The sequence below is a fragment of the Myxocyprinus asiaticus genome, chromosome 44 (assembly GCF_019703515.2).
Source record: "Myxocyprinus asiaticus isolate MX2 ecotype Aquarium Trade chromosome 44, UBuf_Myxa_2, whole genome shotgun sequence".
In the NCBI taxonomy this organism is placed as follows: domain Eukaryota; kingdom Metazoa; phylum Chordata; class Actinopteri; order Cypriniformes; family Catostomidae; genus Myxocyprinus; species Myxocyprinus asiaticus.
In genome coordinates, this window is record NC_059387.1 from 29464202 (window position 1) to 29486952 (window position 22751).

Here is a 22751-nt window from a genome sequence, read left to right on the forward strand (position 1 = left end):
TGATTGTGTCTGACCTTAGATGACTGACCTTCCACAGTTTTTATGGCTATGTTCAGACTTCAAGCCAAAGTGCCCAATTCTGCTTTTCTGCTCAAATACGAATATTTTGCTTGAGGTTGTTTACATGACTTAAATGTGGCCCATTTCAGACACTCGTATAAACAGGCGATTCTCCCATACTAACCCATATGCATAAAACACAATATTCTAGCATGTTCATCATGACATCAACAAATTTCATAATATATATATTTTTTCTTTCTTTCTTTCTTTTTTTTTTAAACATCATGTTGTGTTCCTACATGAAATTAGAAGAACATTGGACTTCCAGTCTTAAATCTGTGCATTGACTTGATTTGGGCCTATGATATCTAAATTATGATATGTATATGAATACTGGTATCCTGTAGCTCAACTGGTAGATCTTGGTGATAGCAACAACATGATTATGGGTCCAGTTTCCAGGGAACATACAAACTAATAAAATGTATACCTTGAATGCACTGTAAATCGCTTTGGATAAAAATGTCTGCCAAATGCATAAATAGAAATCGTAATTTCAGCTGCTTTTTCGAATACTTCTGGGTTCAATATAATTTAAGCTCAATCGGCAGCAGTTGTGGCATAATGCTGATTGACACAAATATTAATTTTGACTCACCCCTCCTTTAAAAAAATAAATAAATAAAACAAATTGAGGTTACAGTGAGACACTTACATTGAAAGTGAATATGGCCAATTTTTGGAGGGTTTAAAGGCAGAAATGTGAAGCTTATTATTTTATTAAAGCACTTACATTAATTCTTCTGTCGTGTATTATTTAAGCTGTAAATTTGTTTAAATCAAAATGTTTACAGTCGTTTTAAGGTTTGTTGACATTACATAGTCATGGCAACGAAGTTGTAAAATTGGCTATAACGTTACACAAAAAAAGGTTAGTAAGTGATTTTATAACACTAAAATCATGTTAACACATGTATTGTTTATGTCTTGTGGCTAAACATTTGAAACAGTGAGTATTTTAATGTTCAAAACTGTCCCCCATTCACTTCCGTTGTAAGTGCCAAAGGGGGAACGAGTCAAAATTAATTTTTGTGGCATTCAATATTATGCCACAAATGTTGTCGATTGAGCTTAACTTTAATTTAACTCGGAATATTCATTTAATTTTCATTAAGAAACTCGGTAACAATTTATTTTGATGGTCCCCCTACAGAGACTCAACTGACTATAAGTGACTTTCTATAGCTAGTAAACAGTGTTTCAACAAACGTTCAGTAGACTTTCAGTAGCCTGTATATAGATCTTTATTAATGACCTACTTACATTATTGTTGAGAACATCAGTTCATTAAAATTATTAGACAAAACAATGACTTCTGTACATTTATATTTATTTTACATACAGTCTATGTGCTGGATGCAATGTGGTGCTGCTATTCCTGTGTGTTATTATCAGTATTGGTATTTACCATCTGTTGATAGTCTGTTTTAAAAAAAAGGAGACATGTAGCAGTCAGTTAACTGTATTCCTTAGATGTTCACTTTATTTTGATGGACCCTTGGTAACAATAGATGAACAATTGATACTACATTAAAGTGACTTTGTACTGATAGGAAATGAATATGCAACATACAGTCAGTAGAGCATTTCCACAAAAAAAAAAAAAAAAAAAAAAAAAACCTTTGGGTAACTAAATGTGAAATAATAAAACGAGCAGGTAAGCAAAGAAATGTAAGAAGGTCATTAATATAGATCTATATACAGGCTACTGAAAGTCTACTGAATGTTTGTTGAAACATTGTTTTCTAGCTATAGCAAGTCAGTTGATAAGTCACTTATAGTCAGCTGAATATCTGTAGGGGGACCATCAAAATAAAGTGTTACCAGAACGTCCAGATAAATAAATTAAAACAGGTCCCATTTCAATATTAAAATGTCTGAGCAGGATACTTAATGTTTTGGTCTTTTGTTTTAGTTCAATTTCAAAGTCCTTTTGGTCAATGTTTTTCCATGCTAATGTAATAATACTCTGGCAGGTGAGCATTCATGGCAATATTTTGTTAGGTGGAGTGTTCGTATGTTTCCGTTTGGTACGATTGTTTGGAATAGGTCATGTGACTACCAAAGAGAACAAACGTGTCAGTATGTGACGTATAGAGAGTATTCGATAACAAAATGTTTTGAAAGATAACACACTTCAAATGACCTCTGAACTTTCTGTTGCACTTGCTGGCCTTTGTTTTTTCTATCGTTACTGAAATTACCCTTACAAAAAGGTACTCAGGCTCATTCATGGTAGTAATGGTATTAGTTGGTAATACCATAGTACCCTGATATATGGCAGGGTGCTGAATAATGGCCATGCTCATGTTTCAAAGTACTTCCATGGCACTATAATGGTACTGTACGTGTTCAAAAAATATGATATTTACATGGTTCTCCAAGGTACTTCTAAGAAAACCATGATACTACCATGAAAAATGGAACAACATGGTATGAACAGGGTGCCCACAGAAATGATATTTGCAAAGTACTTGAAGGTACTTTAAAGAATACCAAGGTAAATGTACAAAAAACAAAGTATACAAAAAAAATTAAAATAAAAAATTGTACCAAGAAGCATATGCAACTAACTAATATATGTAAATAAGTAGCATTAAAAAGCAGAAATTTTCATGTGGAATCCTCACTGCACTAATTAGTAAATACACCGTGGGTGTTTCGTGTCATTGTGCTTCATTTACCACAGGTCCAATGACCTCATAATTAATGTTTACACTACAACAGGAAGCCGATATTTCACTGACAGACAAATGCACATGAATGCACCCAGTGACATCCACCATTGTTTTCCCTTAGCCTGACATGAACGGAGATAGTAATGGATAAACAATGCAATCATTCTGGCATAGTGCCTGTCTCGCTCCAGACCAAAACCTCTGTAGCCGGCAGAACATCCATCATACTGCCCCCACCATCACCACAATACATTACATTCAAACACAGCAAAGACACAGCGAATCCGTCTGCCCAAGACTGGCCCCTCCCTAGCCTTCTCAGCCCATTAGATGCTTATCATCTATGTCTAGAAGTCTCACACCATTTATTACATATGGATACTCGTACATATTTGTCGTCCATTGTTTAACATAGAGTTTGCCTTTGTTTTTCATTGAATCACAAATCAGTAATATTGTAGCCTTATAATAGTGCATTTAAAAGATTTTTGGGTGAACATTGTACTTCAGAATGGGTGTTTACCGGGGTGTTGCTGTCAGATTGCTAAGGTGTTCTGTGTGTTTTTGTTTCTATATGAAGCTTCTAAGGGTCCATGTCACAAAAGTCCACCCCAAAGTCTCTTTGTTACAATAAAGTGACTCCTTCAATATAAGTCTATTGGATGCCTGTTTAATTGTCCTCTTCCAGGTCATTGAAAAATATCGTAAAGAATGCCCTACAATCAACTACATGTTTAGCCTTTTTGTCAATTTCTCATGGTTTAAATTAATGATACACCAATATTTCATCCAGACTGATTAATTGGCTGATATTTAGCCACTTTGAAATGGTTGGCAATGGCTAAAAACCTTCAACAGTGGGTCGAAAGTTGTGATTCTGAAATCAGTCTGTGCTTAAAGAAATTCGTAACACTGACCCCAGTGGCCGATGCTAGCCGAAGTGTTGTTGAATGTGTGAGCTCAAGTTTCTGACTGACATGCCCTCAGTGTAGCACTAAAAGCGAGTTGTATTTTTATTTGTAAATGATGTAATACAGTCAACAGGAATGCATATTTTACTAACCCTACTTCCTAACCTAAACCCCAACCCTAACCCTAACTGTCAGTGGAGTAAAAATTATAGACCGAAAATGCAAACTCTGAATCACATTATCCATTGTTCATGTGAATGTGATTACTTCCATGTTCCCACAAGCCCAAACCCCTGTCTCGGAGGTTACTCATGCATTGCACTATCAATAGTGCTAGAGGGAATGTTGAACACTTTGAATTGATGCAAAAATGTCTGATTGGGAATGCCGCTTGTCAGTAATTCTGCAGCATGGAGTTGATTTCAAGGTACATAAACATTCGGAAGTAATGTTGATTTTCCATGTAATCTTGTTGGATAACCATGAATTCTCTGGAAGGGTTAGTTCCCCTTGCGTTGGTTCCAAAATGTATTGACAGCCATGTCAGTGGATAATGTGCATTTTTTTCAGTATTTTTGAGTGAATTCCATTTCAGGATTGCGTAAACATTCTATCATTAATCTGTATTATATGACATTTATTTCAGCCATTAGCCACTCTGCTTTCTAGATATTATTATCCCAATCGACTATTGAAAAACCCATAGCAGTCAACTCACTAACCCACAGACCCCCACTCATAAATACAGAAAGCACAAAAGCATAAAATATATTTCAGGCCGTACAAATAGTGATGCTAATAACAGATGCAATGCATTGTGAGTTTCAAATGAAGTCTCATGTAAGTCTATTATGGTCTAAATAGAAGGCGGGTGGATTGAGGGAGAACATTTGCCTGGCTCCTGGGTCACTAACTGAGGAGGAAAGTGGAAACATATGTTTAGTCCCAAACAAATAATGCAACTTCCCTTTCAAGAGTCCAAACCAATCATTTGGTACGGAGCCTCTTTCCAGAGAGAGTTTTAATGCATCGCTGCGTCTCCTCTTGAGAACTCAATGAGAAAAGAATGTTTTTTTGGAGGGATCATTGCACTTGGTCGAGGTGTTTACTCTGAATTTCTATTTTTGCACTTTGAGGAGGAAAGCCACCACATTCTATGAGAGGGCAGACAGTGTTATGTGTTTGTTGAGAAATTACATTGTTGCAGACGAAAGTTCCCATTCTGTTCCCAATTCAATATTTACTTTGCTGTTTAAGTTTGGAAATGCAATGACAGGCAGTCATTCAATTAAATGAGGGGAAATTCACCAATGTCTGAAAATGAGTAAAGGCAGACAGAGAGAGAGATTGCTTTAGCAGCAGACCTTATAGATCAAGTCAGTTGAAGGGTTAAAAAGAAAAGTTTTAGAAACAAAGAAAGACAAATCCTAATAACCATCCTCTCAGATAATTTCCTCCATAAACATTAAATGTTGTTCCTCTAATGCCAATAATTAGAAAGGGGAGGGAGTAAACAATGTTGAATTAGCTGCAAATAAAGAAGGGATCTTGTTCTCTCACATTTGGCTGGTTTCCTACATAGATATTGTCAGTGGTGATTCTTTATTTGGAAATATACTTTAACCTCATCCTAAACAAAAATTTGTTCCCGGGAAACATCCCTCAGGTTCTGCTTTCCGGCGCAGTTGGATTGTAATGCTTAGGCAGAAGTGGACACAATTTCTTATAGAATTTTACTGTATTTATTTCCCCTTTTTAAGTTTCATTAGTGGTGCTTGCTTAGGCTTATAATTAGGGTTAGGGATAGGTTGAGTTAGGGTTAGTTTAGGGTTAGGCAGCGTTGGGGTTAGGGACAAACCCCTAAACCTATGTATTAAAATTAATTGTGAACATTTTGTACTGTAGCGAGAAGAGGTGTGCTAACAGTACTCTTAGGCCAGAAACATACTTTGAACAAGTACGCACTCATAGATTCAAGCACTTGGCCAACGCACGGTCTGGCCAAACATACTAAACGTGCATTTTTGCGTTACTGTGGTGGTAAAAACCTCAGTACTTAAATGCCTGTTACCAAAAATTTGTGCCATAAACAAACAATGTTTCACACAACTGTTTGAAGCATTTATTGTTGCTTAACGCATACTGTTTCACTTACCATTTTTTAAAAAGTCGGTAGTATACAGTGTATACTGTGTCGTGCTCAATTGGACTAAGCTAGGATTCCATTTTGAATATAGCTGAGCTGCTTCTAAACAATAGCCCTATTCAGACAGGATTCGTTTTCAGGACAAACATCTATAAAATAATTGTGTACTTTTCTAATTTTCCTAACCCAAAGCAAACACCATTTGTAAATGCTTGACAGCATAAATTGCTTGATAAAAATATGCCTCAGTCCATATGCAACAGCCAGAGTTATCTGAAGATGTGAAGTACATCTTTTCATTTTCTGGTGTCTTCTCATTAACCAACTGTCTCTTTAGACTCTTGGGAGACATGAGGAACAGAGAACATTAACGGGCTCGCAGGCAGGACAGTGCAGAGTGTCCTGACAATGGCTTATTACTAGCACGTCACTTCGCACTTCGTAAGTTTTAACACCGTGGGAATGCGCAGTCCGTTAAAAGTCCAGAGAGATTACTGATATGACTGATTTGGACAGGATTAAAATCACAGAGAAGCTCTGGTCATTATTGCATTACCCCACCTCCACATCTAAAAATAACCCCATCTGAATAGGGTTTATGACTATGATAATGCATTCTGGACCACTTAAGCCCCGTTCACACCACAAGCGGCACAGAATGACAAAGCCACAGGATGCCATTAATTTTCAATGAGAGCACAGCAACTTCCGTCGACACGAGCAACAGTGACCGTTCGCGACAAGTTGTGGGTGTGGTGAACTACACAACAAGGTTGAGAAAACTTTTTGCAAATGATGAGCGATATTTGGGAGTGACTACCAATGAGCTAGAAGGCAGTGGAGCGCTCATCATCCATCTCCTGTGAGATACTGGTGTCAGGTGCAGGCAAAACACAAGTTATAATGTTATGAGGGATTTTACTATTCTATATCATTTGTCTGTATCCACATGCAGGGATACAATAAAACAATGCATGTCAGATACTGTCGTCATTCTTGGTGAGTTTGATTAATATTTTAATAGATCGTTCTTCTTGATGTGATGCAATGAGCACTTCTTCCGGTTATATAAAATGCTCTCCCTTGCAGAATGTTAATTTTTGAATGGGGCTTTAGGCCACCTAATATATGTACTCATGGAAATAGTTTCACTGAAGGAGAGTCACAACAGTGGATTTATGGCAGCAGTGACAAGGCTCAATAGGCACCAGGTGCGCCTCATCACAACTTGACAACAATGTTCCATTTACGCGCATCTACTCTTAACCACTGTTGTGAGCCTGGACACAGGCCAGCTTCAGGAGGGTGGTGGGGATGATTATTGGAGACATGGAGATTCCTCCGTCACAGGTGTTAGTAGCAGGAGTGGCATGAAAATGATTGTTTTCCAAGACAGAAAAGGATTAGAGAGATGCGTATCTTCATAGATTCTGCCTGTCTTTCCTCATGTATTGCTGCTGAGAACATTTCCAGTGTTTTGTTTCTCTCTGGTACAGTTTATAGTGACAAGCAGTTTGCTAATTATACACAGACTTTCATGTGGGTCGCTTTTATCAGTTTATTTTTGCTTGACTTTCTTTTAATAATTTTTGACAGGAATTTGTATTTATTTATTTTTTTTTTTTTATGTGCAATCAAGTTTTTGATGCCTCTAGCACAGTTATTCAAACATCATAAAACATCATCTTGGATTGTTCACCCAAAAATGAAAATTCTGTCATTATTTGCACATTTTGTTCCAAACCTGTATGACTGACTTTCTTCTATGAAACATAAATTGTTTTCATAGTAGTTGTTAAGCAGAATGTTAGGGACAGACAGTCTTATTCCCTTTTCACTTCCATTGTATGGGTATGAGTAGTTTCAAAATTCTTTTGAATTTCTTTGTGTTCCATATAAAAAAGTCAGTCAAACAGGTTAGGAACCTCATCAGGGTGAGTATATGATGACAGAAAAAAAAAAAATCTTGTTTTGCAAGAACAATATCAATAATGGATATGTGATATGCATTATCGCAATATACAATATACTTTTACAATTTGCAAATGATGTAGGAAAAACAATCTAAAGATATGCTCTCTGAAAACAAGTCTTAATATTTTATTAATTTTTACTTCTCAAGTAAATTTAACTTGTTTAAAGGATGTGAAGATATGGTAAGATTTTTTTCTTAACACTAGTTAATGCATTAGGTATTAGAGATGTGCAGGGAAGCCATTATCTGTATCTGAATTTGTATTTGTTACTATGACAAAATTATTTGTATTTGTCTCTGTATTCGGATAGAACCATCGGATAGTGCCTCAAAACTTATTTTAAAATGTAACTTTCTTACATTATAGTTTCTGTACATAACTTATGCCTTAGGCCTATTTATATTATTATTACTATTATTATAATTGTTATTAATAATAATAATTATTTGTATAGCCTAATAATAATTATTTCTATTTAATTATATTATTGATTTATTTTTATTTTTCTCCCCAGATGAAGCTAGATATATTGGCTACATTAACTGTGGAATGTGTTTTCAACTTTGGATTCTCCTAGTATTGCTGACATTAATATCTGCTGAAACAGAATTTTCATTTAGCCTAGTCTGTGCAGTGTGCAATGTTATTCTGGAGGCACGAGGTGTCAAGCAATTGCAAAAGGTCAATCACACATTTTGCAGCGAATATTAAAAAGCCTACAAACACAAACAATAAAATAAATTAGAAAATATGTTTTAAGCCTATAAACAGGTGAAAGCACCGTAAATCTATATCAAAAAGTTTTATTCAAGGCTACACTCAAGGCTTATTTTGTGTGCACACATTTTACATAATACGGAGGACAAAATTATTTAGTTCAATTACATATGCAAAATTAGCAAAATGCAGTGGAATAAACAGCAAGAGCGAGCTCTATATTTCTAGAAGAGAAAAGTGCATGTTTTGGTTTATCTGCAGTCCTCCGTGTGCAGGCATATTCTGAATAGATTTACAAGTATTTAAACCTCTTTGGGGCATTTGAACTGTTTGGGGATAAAAGCTAAACCATGCAATTACCTTCATTGGCGATATGGATGTAAATGTGGTCAGCTTTAAGAGATGGGCAGACGAGCTCCGCTATTAAATCTAAACTTCTCTGGCCAGGAATTCAACATTGCTCTCAGGTTGGTTTATGAATCCTTACGTGTGAACTGTGTGAAACATTTGGTGTTGATGTATTAACAGGCATTTTAAAAAGTGGAAAATGTGTATAATATATTATCTTAGTTAACGTTACTCATGACAGGATTAGATTTCTAAGACGCGCACAATTAACAGAGACTGAAACGGAGTCGAGACTGCGGCCAACCGATGAACTTGAAATCACACTATGTGCATTTTCCTTCATAAGGTTTCCACTGTAGTAATATTGGCCTTACAGACTCATCATTGTTTTGCAATTTTCATGATGTTTATTTAAAATATTGCTTAATATCTTTGCTCATTAGATGATCAGTTTTCCAAATATTTTTTCTATTATTCGGATTAATTCGTTATTCGTTTTGAAGTCATTATTTGTGCCTTTCCGAATAAGGTATTCAGCTTTGGGCACATCCCTACTAAGATTAATAAATCTTGTAAAATTATTGCTAATTGTTAGTTCATGTTAACTAATGTTGTTAACAAATGTTAACAAATGGAACCATATTGTAAAGTGTTACCGAAGATATTTTACTGGACATCGAGACACAAATATTGATTAATAAAATGAATTTTTGCAGCAGGTCACAACAATGGACTTTTTTCTTTCTCTTTTTGGCATTCATACACAGATCTTCATAAATGACAACTAGAATAGTGTTCTGTCCAGTAATTATTTATAATTAGCCTGAAGGATGTTGTACTGAAGCCCTTATTGGACTCCCAAGGCAATTAAAGCTCTCTGTCAGGAGACCAGAGTATGTGCTAATAATTCTGACCTAATTCTGCTGTTTGCTGCATCGCATGAGGTTGACCACATGATGCAGAGATCTGCGGTCCCTATGGCAACCAAGGACAAATTGCTTCGTAATGCAAACATACAGTATTTGTTTGCATTTGGCTCCAGAGCTAGAACAAGAGAGAAAGAGAGAGAAAAACCTTGGAGTGTTTTGAATGTTTCTAATTGGCAGCAGTCTGGCAGCCAATCAGACTCTTGAACTGTATAGTTTTCTGTCACAGCAGGTACACTAACTGTCATCAGGTTCAAAATTGTGAGACTGAACCCCAATGATCATATCAACAGTAAAATACTGAATCACTGTAATGCACAGCCTCGAGTTGCTAAACAAGCAAAATTATGCTTATATTTGAACCAACAACAGTTTTCAACTAAGTGTTTTACAGTTAGGGTTGTATGGGGTGAAGCATTTGGGAAGTGTATAAAGTGATGTTTCTTTGTTCTCTCCAAGCGCAGTTGAAGATTAGCCACCTGTTACAGATCCAACTCTCTCTCTCTCTCTCTCTCTCTCTCTCTCTCTCCCCCTACGGGCTGAAGTGGGCCAGAATGCTGCCCTGCCTCTCTCTCTCTTATCCAGATCTGTCAATGAGCTCATCTTTGGCTTTCATCTGTGTGCTCAGCACCACTCGCTTCTAAAACAACCAAGCACATCTGGCAAGATATAAAATCCCATCCATAAATCTCCCAGGAAAAAGAATGAGCTTTATAAGATACTGTACTAGTTAAATGAGACATTGTAAACCTCTTTGCGGATCAGTCTTATGCCAAAACCTATAAACCTCCTGTTATGCAGTCATCTGTGCTCCACACACTGTACTAACCCATTAACCACTAACTTCACACACTGTGCACTACCATTATACACTACAAACTAACCACAAATACTACATATCACTCTCTACACTCAGGGTATGTTCGAAATAGCATATCACTATACAACACGTATTTTTGCGATTGCACATTATTCAAATTTTCTGTATGCATGTGTAACACTCCTGTTCTACCTGCTCCGTACGGGACTCAAACCGGTGTCTCCGGTATAGGAGGTGGGTACGCTAACAAGGATGCTAAAGGCTACAGCCTCAAGCATCAGTCACTAGTGCACCTCTTGAAGTCAGGAGAGTGAGGTTTATACACATTACACAGCTATCCATCAGCTGGCCACCGTTACACTCATCCCCCTAAACCTCACTCCCATCCAGGTCATGGCACCATTGTAACACTTCTGTTCTACCCACTCCGTATGGGACTCGAACCGGCGTCTCCAGCATGGGAGGCGGGTGCGCTAACAAGGAGGCTAAAGGCTACAGCCTCTAGCGTCAGTCGCTAGTGCACCTAGAGAGTGAGGTTTATACATATTGCACAGCTATCTATCAGCTGGCCACTGTTACACATGGAATACCTGGATGACGTACTACATTTGCCAAAATGTGCAGTATACAGCAATGCAATCCCTTCATTCTGACTTTCCATTTACAATGTGACAAATGAACCTAAAAAATATCAACCAGGATTCTCTTTCTAGACTCATTATTTAATTGGACATTTTAAAGACAAAATTTATACATTTTACACAAAATTTATCCTTTGCTTAGCTCTGCCCCACTTGGTTATGGTTGCTTGCAGAACTCCCAATTGGAATGAATAGGAGACTGCCGTGAACGACACAGTTTTTGGCAAAATATTCTCATAAACGGAATGGATAATATTTTAAGTGGCTGGTATGAAGAGTGACATTGTAATGCATGTCTTAAGTTTTTTGTAAAAGAAATGGTTAAATTACACTGTAATTTGATTAAAAACTATGGAGACTATGAATCAGAATCAAGGCATACAGTCACTATTACAAGCTTCATTTAATAGCAATTACACATCTAATAACATTAGCGTAAGTGTTTATAACGTCTCATAACACACTAATTTTGATGCTGTGAACTGTTTATTTACTATTGCTTTTACTGACTTGAATCAATACATAAATTAATTAACGTTCATTTATTAGCTTTAATTCACCTTGGAGCAAATGTAGGTGTCGTTGCAGATGTTATATGTTCATTTGGGAATGAGGGCTGATGCAGTTTAATCCATATCATGCTTTTCTTCAGATTTATTTAAAGATTTATTTTTTTTTTTTTTTAAAAGAAAGAAAAACACTGCGGGTATTCTCTCTGGGTAACTCGTGTCACTATTACAAATGACCCGGCAACAACATGTTTGAATTTTTTTTGATTATTTTTATAAAATCACGCTTAAAAGTACTCAAACACACATTACTTTCATAGGCTGTCATTGGAAAATAGCAAACGCATGTCAGAGTAATGGCAGCAGGGCAAAAGTTGCTAAAACAGGATTGGTCAGAAGCGCTTTTAAGGCTGGGCTTAGCGAAGGGTCAATTGGATTAAATAAGGTCATTTGATAAGAAGGTAACATAATACTGCTTCAAATGAATATTCCTGCGTATAGTAAACTATTCCACATACTATTTCTTAAGCAATTATATATAGCCTACATTACAATTCACCGCTGTCACATACTATGCTTAAATGTGACATATTGCCCTCCTTTACTACACGCTACTCCCACATACAGTATACCACTCACTAACCCACACGTACAATACACTACTCACTATTAATGCATATTAATCTTAAATACTATATACCAAAGTCCCTTTTAATGCTAGTCTGTCTACTCAGTGGCCATCTTTGGAACGCTCTCTGGAAGGCTGGGCAGCTATTTTCTATGTAAACAAGCGCATAAAAGTACTGCTCCTATCTACTGAATGGGGAAAGACCAAAATCTCCAAAACGGTTAGTCAAGATTACGATCAAAGAACATATATCAAATCAACAGTAAATTCTGTGCTTTAGATCAGATCACGTTAAAAAATGCTTTTATACAGGCCGGTTCAGCTAATGCGCATGTGTGTTCTTGGGTTGACTGACAAGCGATGTCTGTATCAAAAAGGTGATTGCCTCTTTTGCCTGTAAGGTGGGACTTCCTTTTCTACATCCGTTGGTGTTCCAATTTCTCCTGTTCATTATGTTACCAGTGGTCCATCTCTGCTAAACTGTTTCTGTATACTGTATACTGCCCTCACATACGACATGCTACCCACACATACTACTCACTACCTACATATACCACTAACTTTCCTCACATATACTACACATTGCCATCATATACTACTCACTAATCTCAAATACTAAACACAACCCTCAACCACTACAATCACACTACTCTCACAGACTGCAAACTACCATCAAAAACTACTCACTATTGTGACATATTATGCTTACATACTAAACACTGCCCGCACATCCTACGCTTACTACACACTGCCCACACACAGTACCCTCCCTTACTACTTACTAACCTCAAATACTACACATCACTATCCACTTAACTCACTACTCCCACATACTGCACACCACCATCATATACTGCTCACTACATTCACATACTACAAAATAGCATCATGTACAACCCTGACATACTACGCTTACTTACTACACACTTCCCACACATTACCCTCACATACTATACTACTTACTACCCATATACCACTCACCTTCCTCACATACCACACACTACCATCATATACTACTCACAAACCTCAAATACTACTCTCACATACACATACTTCACACTACCCTCACTACTCAACTCACCCTCAAATATTACACCCCACCCTCACATACTACATAGTACCCTACCATGCTACCTTAAAGGAATATTCTGGGTTCAATTCAAGTTATGCTCAATCGATAGCATTTGTGGCATAATATTTATTACCACAAAAAATTATTTGACTCGTCCCTCCTTTTCTTTAAAAAACAAACAAAAATTGAGGTTACAGTGAGGCACTTACAATGGAAGTGAATGGAAATTTGAAGCTTATTGTTTTTTAAAAGCACTTATGTTAATTCTTCTGTTAAAACTCATGTATTATTTGAGCTGTAAAGTTGGGGGCGGGCTCAGTCCAAATCTGTGGTGACTATCGGAAAGTGAACACGGTGTCCAAATTTGACGCTTATCCAATGCCACGAATTGACGAGCCTTACCGCTCTCCCGCAGACAGACACATGTCATAGAAGGCATCCAAATGGACTCGCAGTCAAAAGAGTACGCTTTGAAAGGATGAGCGCTTGACAGTGTGCGAAAGTGGCACGGAATGGCCTTTACGGACACAGTATGAGCACAGCTGTACCGTTCTCATTCACTCGAGAACTCCCAAGCAGACATGACATGAAATCATTCAAAGGTGGCAGTGAGGCTATTCACAGCTTCATATAGTTGATTTTAAGCTTCTAACCTGAGGGCCAAAATTTGACAGAGGGCCTCAACTTGATTTAAGCTTTGTGGCTGCAAACAGCTGGCCAGTTGCATTCAGATGATCATTCCATCTGCCACTCGGCCCCAGTGGATTGAACAGATAGAGTACTGGGCCCTGTGTGCCACCCATGAAGGTTTGTTCCACAACATTATGCTCCTCTTTAAGATAGGAATGCACGAGAGAGACATTTATCAAGAAGCGAAGATGTGAAATGAAAAGCACAATGTTGTGTTCTCTGCGCCACAGTGAGCCTCATCCATTATCTGTCATTCCCCCGGCCACTTCTCTTCCTTTCTTTCACACTTTCTGTTAGCATTTACTCATCCCCATGTTTTTCCAAACCTGTATGACGTTTTATCTTCTGTGGAACACGCAAGGAGAATGTTCATGCTGATCTCTTCTATACAATGAATTTAAGTCAGTCATTTGGTTTTTAAATAAAATTATGATGAGTACATGATGACAGATCCATTTTTGGGTGTATTATCCCTTTAATGAACAAAGTCTATATGTGCCAGTTTAGTCATATATTACCAACCTGTTTTGATACAAAATGATGATGATGCTCACAGCACCTGTTGTTAACTGTGGTTACTCATGCAGACTCATAACTTGTGTCTCACATCAGGTTTAAGAAAATGTGATGGACAAATACATCTCCGCAACTGTTGACATATGTACAAGTGCAGAATCAAAGCATGACACCTTCCAAACTTTTACAGTATTTCCATGAAATGTTTATATCAGCACACTGCCATTCACACGGATCAATAAAGCCTAAATCTGTGGGAAATAACTATCCAAAAACTACCCATGTGTTTCCTCTACACCATGTGAGGTTCTCTGTCCAGAGTTCCTGTGTTTTGTTCGAAGGAACATTTGACCTGTTTCCCAGCTTGACTCATTGTTTCCAGACAGTTTTTGGTTCCTCTGTTTCTTCATCTTTCTTTTCCTAAATGTTTCCACATCACACCTTCCAATCTGAAGCTAACCTTTAAAGCCAACGGCCACTGTGTCCATCCTCCCATTCTGCTAGCTCAGCGGTTCAGAGGCCACAAAAAGAAAACAGCATCATCTCCTTTGGAAAATATTATTGGGCACTGGCCGATTTGTTCTCTCTGTCTGCCTCTGTAGTGCACACAAACACAGATGACACTTTTCCATCTTTCTGGCCCGCCAGCAGTGCGGGATTAGGATCGTCCTCCTTCCGTCTATGAGTCCATGTTGTTATAGTTTTACATTTTTTATTTAGTTTTTTCTATTTCAAATTGTACTTTCAGTTTAGTTTAGTTTTCATTAGTTTTCACTATAATGGCATGTCAAGATTCCAGCAACAAGAATTTGTTTGTCCACAGTGAATGTGAAAAATGCTGCGCAACACAACACAATCACAGCCAATCAGTTAACAGTTACAGGCTGGGATTTTGGACCAATAAGATTTCACTGTGGGCAAGGCTACTCAGCGCACTAATGCCAAAAATAGAAACCAAGCTATCAACAAAATGTACTGTCACTTGCGGTGATTAGGACATACGTTTTATTGCTTGTCGCTTTATCACTTTATGTCTGATTCGGACATGGTGTAAGACTGTTTGTTTTAGGCCACATTCACACTAATCCCTTTTCATTTGAGAACCCCATTTTTAGTTTCCTAAAATCATCATTTTCCAAAGTATGCAGTATTGCGGTGATAAAGTAAGCCTTGAAAACACTCGGTGGAGGAAAACACCGTTCTTGTAGTGCATTCAGTGCATTTTCAGATGAAAGTTTTATAGTTCACATTTAGTGTTTTAGTAGATTTATTTTTTAGAGAGCAAATTAAATTAATTAATGCATTAACTAATATCTTTTAAATATTTTAAATGCTCTTACATTTCTCTGGGCCATTTAGTGTTATCGACATTTAGCAGCATATTCATGTATAGGAAAGGTGGGCTGTAAAGATTTCTCATTATCTTAGGAATGTCAAGATACTATTTTATTGAAAAACAAGTATGAGTATTGATACTTCTTTTTCTGAGCTCGCCGATACCTGTTTTTTATTTTTTATTCTTTTTTAATTCCACAGTTTGTTTCAATTTTATCATCAAAATCCTGTCTAAATAAATGGATTCATTAAAACTTAAATAGAAAATTTTAAATAGAACAACTAGTTTTCAGCATAATATTGTATTATTTTTTATTAAATGAAGTGCTTTTATACAGAACATCACAGCATAATCCAAAATACAACATTGTAGATATTTTTTGTCAAATAAATTCCTGCATAACAGAGTGTAACCAGCCCTGCTTGACTCTGGCGTCTCCAGTATGGGAGGTGGGTGCGCTAACAAGGAGGCTAAAGGCTACAGACTCTAGTGTCGATCACTAGTGCACCTTTTGAGGCCAGGGGAGTGAGGTTTACACATACCACACAGCTATCACGTACCAGCTGGCTCCCATTACAAGAGCATCACAGATATTGCTTACATATAATACAATTACAAATGATTTATTATTATGAGGAGTAGTAGTAGCATTACAGTGAATATTACATAACTATACAGTAATGATTTGTTTCTGTTGCACTTTTTGCATTTAAATGTAACTTTTATTTTGACGGGCGCTTTATTTTTTAAAGTGTTTCTGTGTTGTTTTGACGATAGCTTCTCACTTCCGGAAAAGCAAGTCGCTATGTGACTCAATGTGATTATTAAACCGCAAAAGGCTGCTATTTAATTAAATAACTATATGTTGTCTGTATGTGCTTCACACTACAAAGTGAATTAGCACTCTGCTCACTGTCATCTGCTACAAACAGAGAACCGATGCTCATGATGGTGTTTTCTGTGAATGAGCCAAGGAGCTCTAAAAAGTATGAGCAGCTGGTATCGGCACAACAGCGGCTCCACACATTCAAAAGCGCTCACATTTGAAGTTCACAGCACATGCAAACTATATTTTTATCTCATAAAATCGCAGCCTTTGTGATTTAATAATCACAGTAGGACATGACGTGATTTTAATTTGTGTGCTGAATGTTTATGTAATGACATTTGTACATCCGATGGTATTTGTTATCGGGGCAATTTTATGAGTGCACATACTTGAGTGCAATATCTCGACTCGATCGCGATACCAGTATCGGTATCAGGACATCCCTACATTTTATAGTATAGCCTTCTGTGTATATTAAACTAAAATTAATATGTTGTTATTTATTTTTTTAGATGGGTTTGGAGTCACAACATTTTTGTTTTTGTTTATTTTCAGTTTTCCAATTATTTCAGTTTTTATTTCAGTCAAAGAAAATGTCTAATTTAGTTTTCGTAATGATAATAACAGAAACAGGGTTATCTTTCCTTCTGTAGCCGGAAAGGAAGTGAAGGGAGAGGTATAGGGATCGGCTCAGGAAAATTGGGAAAACAAAAGGCCTGTAAGTGGGAGAGATGTGGAAGATAATGAATCCAGAGGTGTGGAGAGCAGGAGTACAGGAAAATGGGTCATGTGAGAGTTTCTTGTAAAGCTGATGAAGACTGAATTATTAAATAATTATTCTTATGGCTCTCCAGGGAACCACTGCAGTGGCGGTTCTGGCTTACTTGGTGCCTTAGGCGAGATCCGACGTGGCACCCCCCCTTAATATCAACAACAACAACATGAGAAACAGATCAATATTTAAGTCCTTTTTATACTCTAAATCTCCACTTTCACATCTAAAAGTCACATTTGATGCCTGTTTAGAGTTCACTTTCACGTTTGAAAGAGTAAGTGGAGATTTAGAGTAAAAGGAACTTAAATATTGATCTGTATCTTACCCACATCTATCTCTTCTGAAGATATAGATTTAACCTCTGGAGTTTTTATGCTGCCTTTATGTGCTTTTTTGGAGCTTCAAAGTTCTAGCCAACATTCACTTGCATTTTATGGTCCAAGAGAGCTGAAATATTCTTCTAAAAATATTCATTTGTATTCTGCAAAAGAAAGAAAGCCATGTTTCTAGAATGGCATGAGGTTGAGTAAACAATGAGAGAATTATTTCTACTGTAAACTATACCTTTAAATAAAAATAACCAGACAATGAATATAGAAATGAAGTAACTTTATACACACACACACACACACACACACATATATATATATATATATATATGTTAGACTGCGCCTAAGGCACCAAGTAAGCCAGAACTGCCACTGCAGTGGTTCCCTGGAGAGCCATAAGAATAATTATTTAATAACTCAATCTTCATCAGCTTTACAAGAAACTCTCACATGACCCATTTTCCTGTACTCCTGCTCTCCACACCTCTGGATTCATTATCTTCCACATCTCTCCCGCTTACAGGCCTTTTGTTTTCCCAAATTTCCTGAGCCGATCCCTCTACCTCTCCCTTCACCTCCTTTCCGGCTACATAAGGAAAGATAACCCAGTTTGTGTTATTATCATTAACGAAAACTAAATTAACATTTTCTTTGACTGAAATAATTACAAAAATAATTGGAAAACTGAAAATGTGTGTGTGTGTGTGTGTGTGTGTGTGTGTGTGTGTGTGTGTGTGTGTGTGTATGTATATTCTGTATACACACACACATATACTTAGCGAAAAAAGAAACGTCCCTTTTTCAGGACACTGTATTTTAAAGATACTGTAAGGCAGGTCCTTACCAGACATCACCGGTAACATCGTCGCCTATGGGCACAAACTGGACCAGACAGGACTGGCAAAAAGTGCTCTTCACTGACGAGTCGTGGTTTTGTTTCACCAGGGTTGATGGTCGGACTCACGTTTATCGTCGAAGGAACGAGCATTACACCGAGGTCTGTACTCTGGAGCAGGATCGATTTGGAGGTGGAGGGTCCGCCATGGTCTGTGGCGGTGTGTCACAGCATCATCAGACTGAGCTTGTTGTCATTGCAGGCAATCTCAGTGCTGTGCGATACAGGGAAGACATCCTCCTCCCTCATGTGGTACTCTTCCTGCAGGCTCATCCTGACATGACCCTCCAGCATGACAATGCCACCAGCCATACTGCTCGTTCTGTGTGTGATTTCCTGCAAGACAGGAATGTCAGTGTTCTGCCATGGCCAGCGAAGAGGTCGGATCTCAATCCCATTGAGCACGTCTGGGACCTGTTGGATCAGAGGGTGAGGGCTAGGGCCATTCCCCCCAGAAATGTCCAGGAACTTGCAAGTGCCTTGTTGGAAGAGTGGGGTAACATCTCACAGCAAGAACTGGCAAATCTGGTGCAGTCCATGAGGAGGAGATGCACTGCAGTACTTAATGCAGCTGGTGGCCACACCAGATACTGACTGTTACTTTTGATTTTGACCCCTCCTTTGTTCAGGAACACATTATTCCATTTCTGTTAGTCAAATGTCTGTGAAACTTGTTCAGTTTATGTCTTAGTTGTTGAATCTTTTTATGTTCATACAAATATTTAGATGTTAAGTTTGCTGAAAATAAAAGCAGTTGAAAGTGAGAGGAGTTTATATACTCACACACACACACACACACACACACACACACACACACACACACACACACACATATATATATATATATATATATATATATATATATATATATATATATATATATATATATATATATATATATATTATACTGTTGATCATGATTATCTTATGTTGTACGGAATGTAAGAATACATTTTGAACATTCATAATCTTAACCATAGAGAGCCTTTAAGGCTGAGTAACCTGTCAGGAACAACTCGGGGCACCTTTCTCCCATTGCGATCTTTAGAGCTATCTTCCGGGGGCGTGGTGGCACGATTTGGGGCACCTTTCTCCCATCGTGAGCCAGGGGCGGGGCAGCACAGCTCGGGGCACCTTTTCCCCATCGCAATCTTGCAAGCTGTCTGGGGGGTGGCCGATCATGTACCCCGCCCTGCTGCCCCAGAGAGCTTTGTCACCCTAGGCGGCTGCCTATATTGCCTATGCCAGGATCTGCTACTGAACCACTGATGCTGATGTGGATGCTCTTGCATTTCTCTGGGCCATTTAGTGTTATCGACATTTAGCAGCATATTCATATATAGGAAAGGTGGGCTGTAAAGATTTCTCATTATATTGGGAATGTCAAGATACAATTTTATTGAAAAACAAGTATGAGTATCGATACTTCTTTTTCTGAATTCCACACAGTTTATTTCAATTTTATCATCAAAATCCTGTCTAGAGAACAAATCCTGCAGAGACCTGTTGTCTCTATTTTTCAAAACTGTATATTTAGCCCTTTTTGTTCCTGTCAATGTCTTTGTCAAGTTCTGGTAGTTCCATTGACTTATAAGTAATTTTCTGCTCTGTCATCCGCCAGGAGGCGGAGGAGTCCACTGTCATCCGGCAGGAGGTGAGGTCCAGTGCCATCGCCCGCCGTTGTGGAGGACCGCTACACAGCTGGCTGAGGACCAGTCGACAGCATGTTCGGCGACTGGCAAGCCAGTTTTTCTCTCTCTTTCTCTCCTCTCTCTCTCTCTCACTCTCTCTCTCTGTCTCTCCCGCTCACTCTTTCCCTCTCCCCTCTCCCTCCCCTCGTCCTACTCAGATTCCCAGGAGGCAGGGAAGACCGGCCAACGGAAGGACAGCCGAGAGGGTAACACCTCCCTTCCAGGAAGGGAGAGGTGGAGTAAGTCAGGCCGGAGGTTTTCCCGGCCTGAATCAGGCTTTGGGGGTATGTGACGAGGAGGAGGATGTGGCCGGGCCATAACGATGGACGCCCGGTGCTGAATCAGCCCAATCAGCCAGGAGAGCGATAAAGAGGAGCCAGGGATGCCAGTTTGGGAGAGAGAGAGAGATGCACACAGCAGTGTTCGCATGTGTACGCTTTTGTTTTATGCTGGAAAGCAGTTTTATGTTGCGTTTTGTTCATTTGTGTCATTAAAAGTTTACATTGACTGCTCAGCCGGTTCCCCCCTCCTCCTTGTCCATCCTGTGAACTCGTTTCAAATGTGCTTTAGCATTAGATATTTTTCTGCTGAAAAGACCAGTATTGCTGACAGCCATTTGTGAGTTATGGCATGCTAGTATGATGGTGTCCACGCCAGGCTTATTAACTAGCTTAACCATAAGATCTGCTTGATCAACCAGAGATATGTTTTTCACTAATGTAATTAAGTTTCACAGTATATATAACAAATTTAATTTTCACAAATTGATCAAATTTAAAATTGCATATATTAACATATACTTTAAATAAATATATGCATATTTAATCGTTTAGCCGGCGCTTTTATCCAAAGCGACAACAATTTTGTCATAAAAAGTCTACAATATCTGCAATATCGCACTGCCAAGTTCTCAAAGTGGCTAGAGTAGTATAGATGCAAACACAGAAGATTATTGGATAATAATAGTAATACTAAAAATATAAAATATTATAATATGAATAAGTAAGTAATAATATAAAAATAGTTTCAAATATATAAATCTTTAAATAAAAATATATTAAAATTACAATAATAATATAAAATATTATAAAATTAGATTAAAACTAATATTTTTAAATATATAAATGAATAGTATCCAAGTTACAGTAAATTATTGTTTATCATAAGATTATTAAACCTAATGCATTAATTAATGGTAAATAATGAACTTCATTGTAAAGTGTGACTAATAATATAATGAATATTTTACAAATCGATGTGGTATAAAGTATATACTGTATAGTATTCAGTATGTAGTGAGTTAGTAAGTGATTTCAAACAGTATGTGGCCTGTTTGCAGCCTCAATCTCTTTGTTATCAGTATGGGTCAGTCTCTTCTGACCTGCTGTCTCACAGTGGCTGATCTGTATTGCTTTCATTGATGTGGCAAATTTACTGTGAAATGAGAAACTTTCTCCTGTGGGTTTGACTCTATGACAGTGTGTGAGAGATCAGTCCATGCAGAGTCTCATGAGCTGTCCTCTCCTTTGCCTGCATTGAAAAAAAGACATCTGTCCCATTTGCAACTGATTTTTCAACTGATTTGCAATTCATCTCGAAGGAATTTAAAGCTAATTACCTACGCACTCCGATGGGGGAAAAGCAGCAGGTGAAATTAATAATGGTACGAGTGACAGCACCCATCTGTGGCAGCATCTCAGGGGAAGCAATTAAGACCTTTTAATACAAGCAACAAGTGTCAATTAAAATGAATAGCTGTGAAATCCGTAGCTACAGATGCTGAGAAAGAGTTGGAACATGGAGTGAATCCTTGAGCCCTGAGGCCAAAAGCAATGACTGCAGAGATTGGAGTTTGGGAACACCAATACCTCAAAAAGTTATTTTGAGGCTAGTTAGTTCATGTATGTGGCAACTAATGAAACTTTTTAGAACACAACACCTTACCAATGTGAGTTGAATGCTTTGCAATCAGCCTACTCTGTATGAGTATGTACATGATTTGCAACATACACTACCATTCAAAGGTTTGAAAACACCATGACAACAATTTTTAAGACATGATTTTCAATTGTGTCATTCATTTAAGCCACACAATGAGGACTTTAAGATATTACAGACATTTCACATCTCTTTCCACTGTCTGTTACAGCATAACGTTTTTGTAAAGCTGCTTTGAAACAATGAGTGTTGTGAAAAGCGCTATAGAAATAAAAATGACTTGACTATGAATTTTTTTATGTTTGTTAAAGAAAATG

General features: G+C 37.7%; 1 pseudogene; it reads left to right on the forward strand.

Moving 5' to 3' along the window:
- LOC127434531 (cyclic nucleotide-binding domain-containing protein 1-like) overlaps positions 1-20816 on the forward strand; it is a 102588-nt pseudogene extending 81772 nt beyond the window's left edge.
- Positions 20817-22751: the final 1935 nt, after the last annotated feature.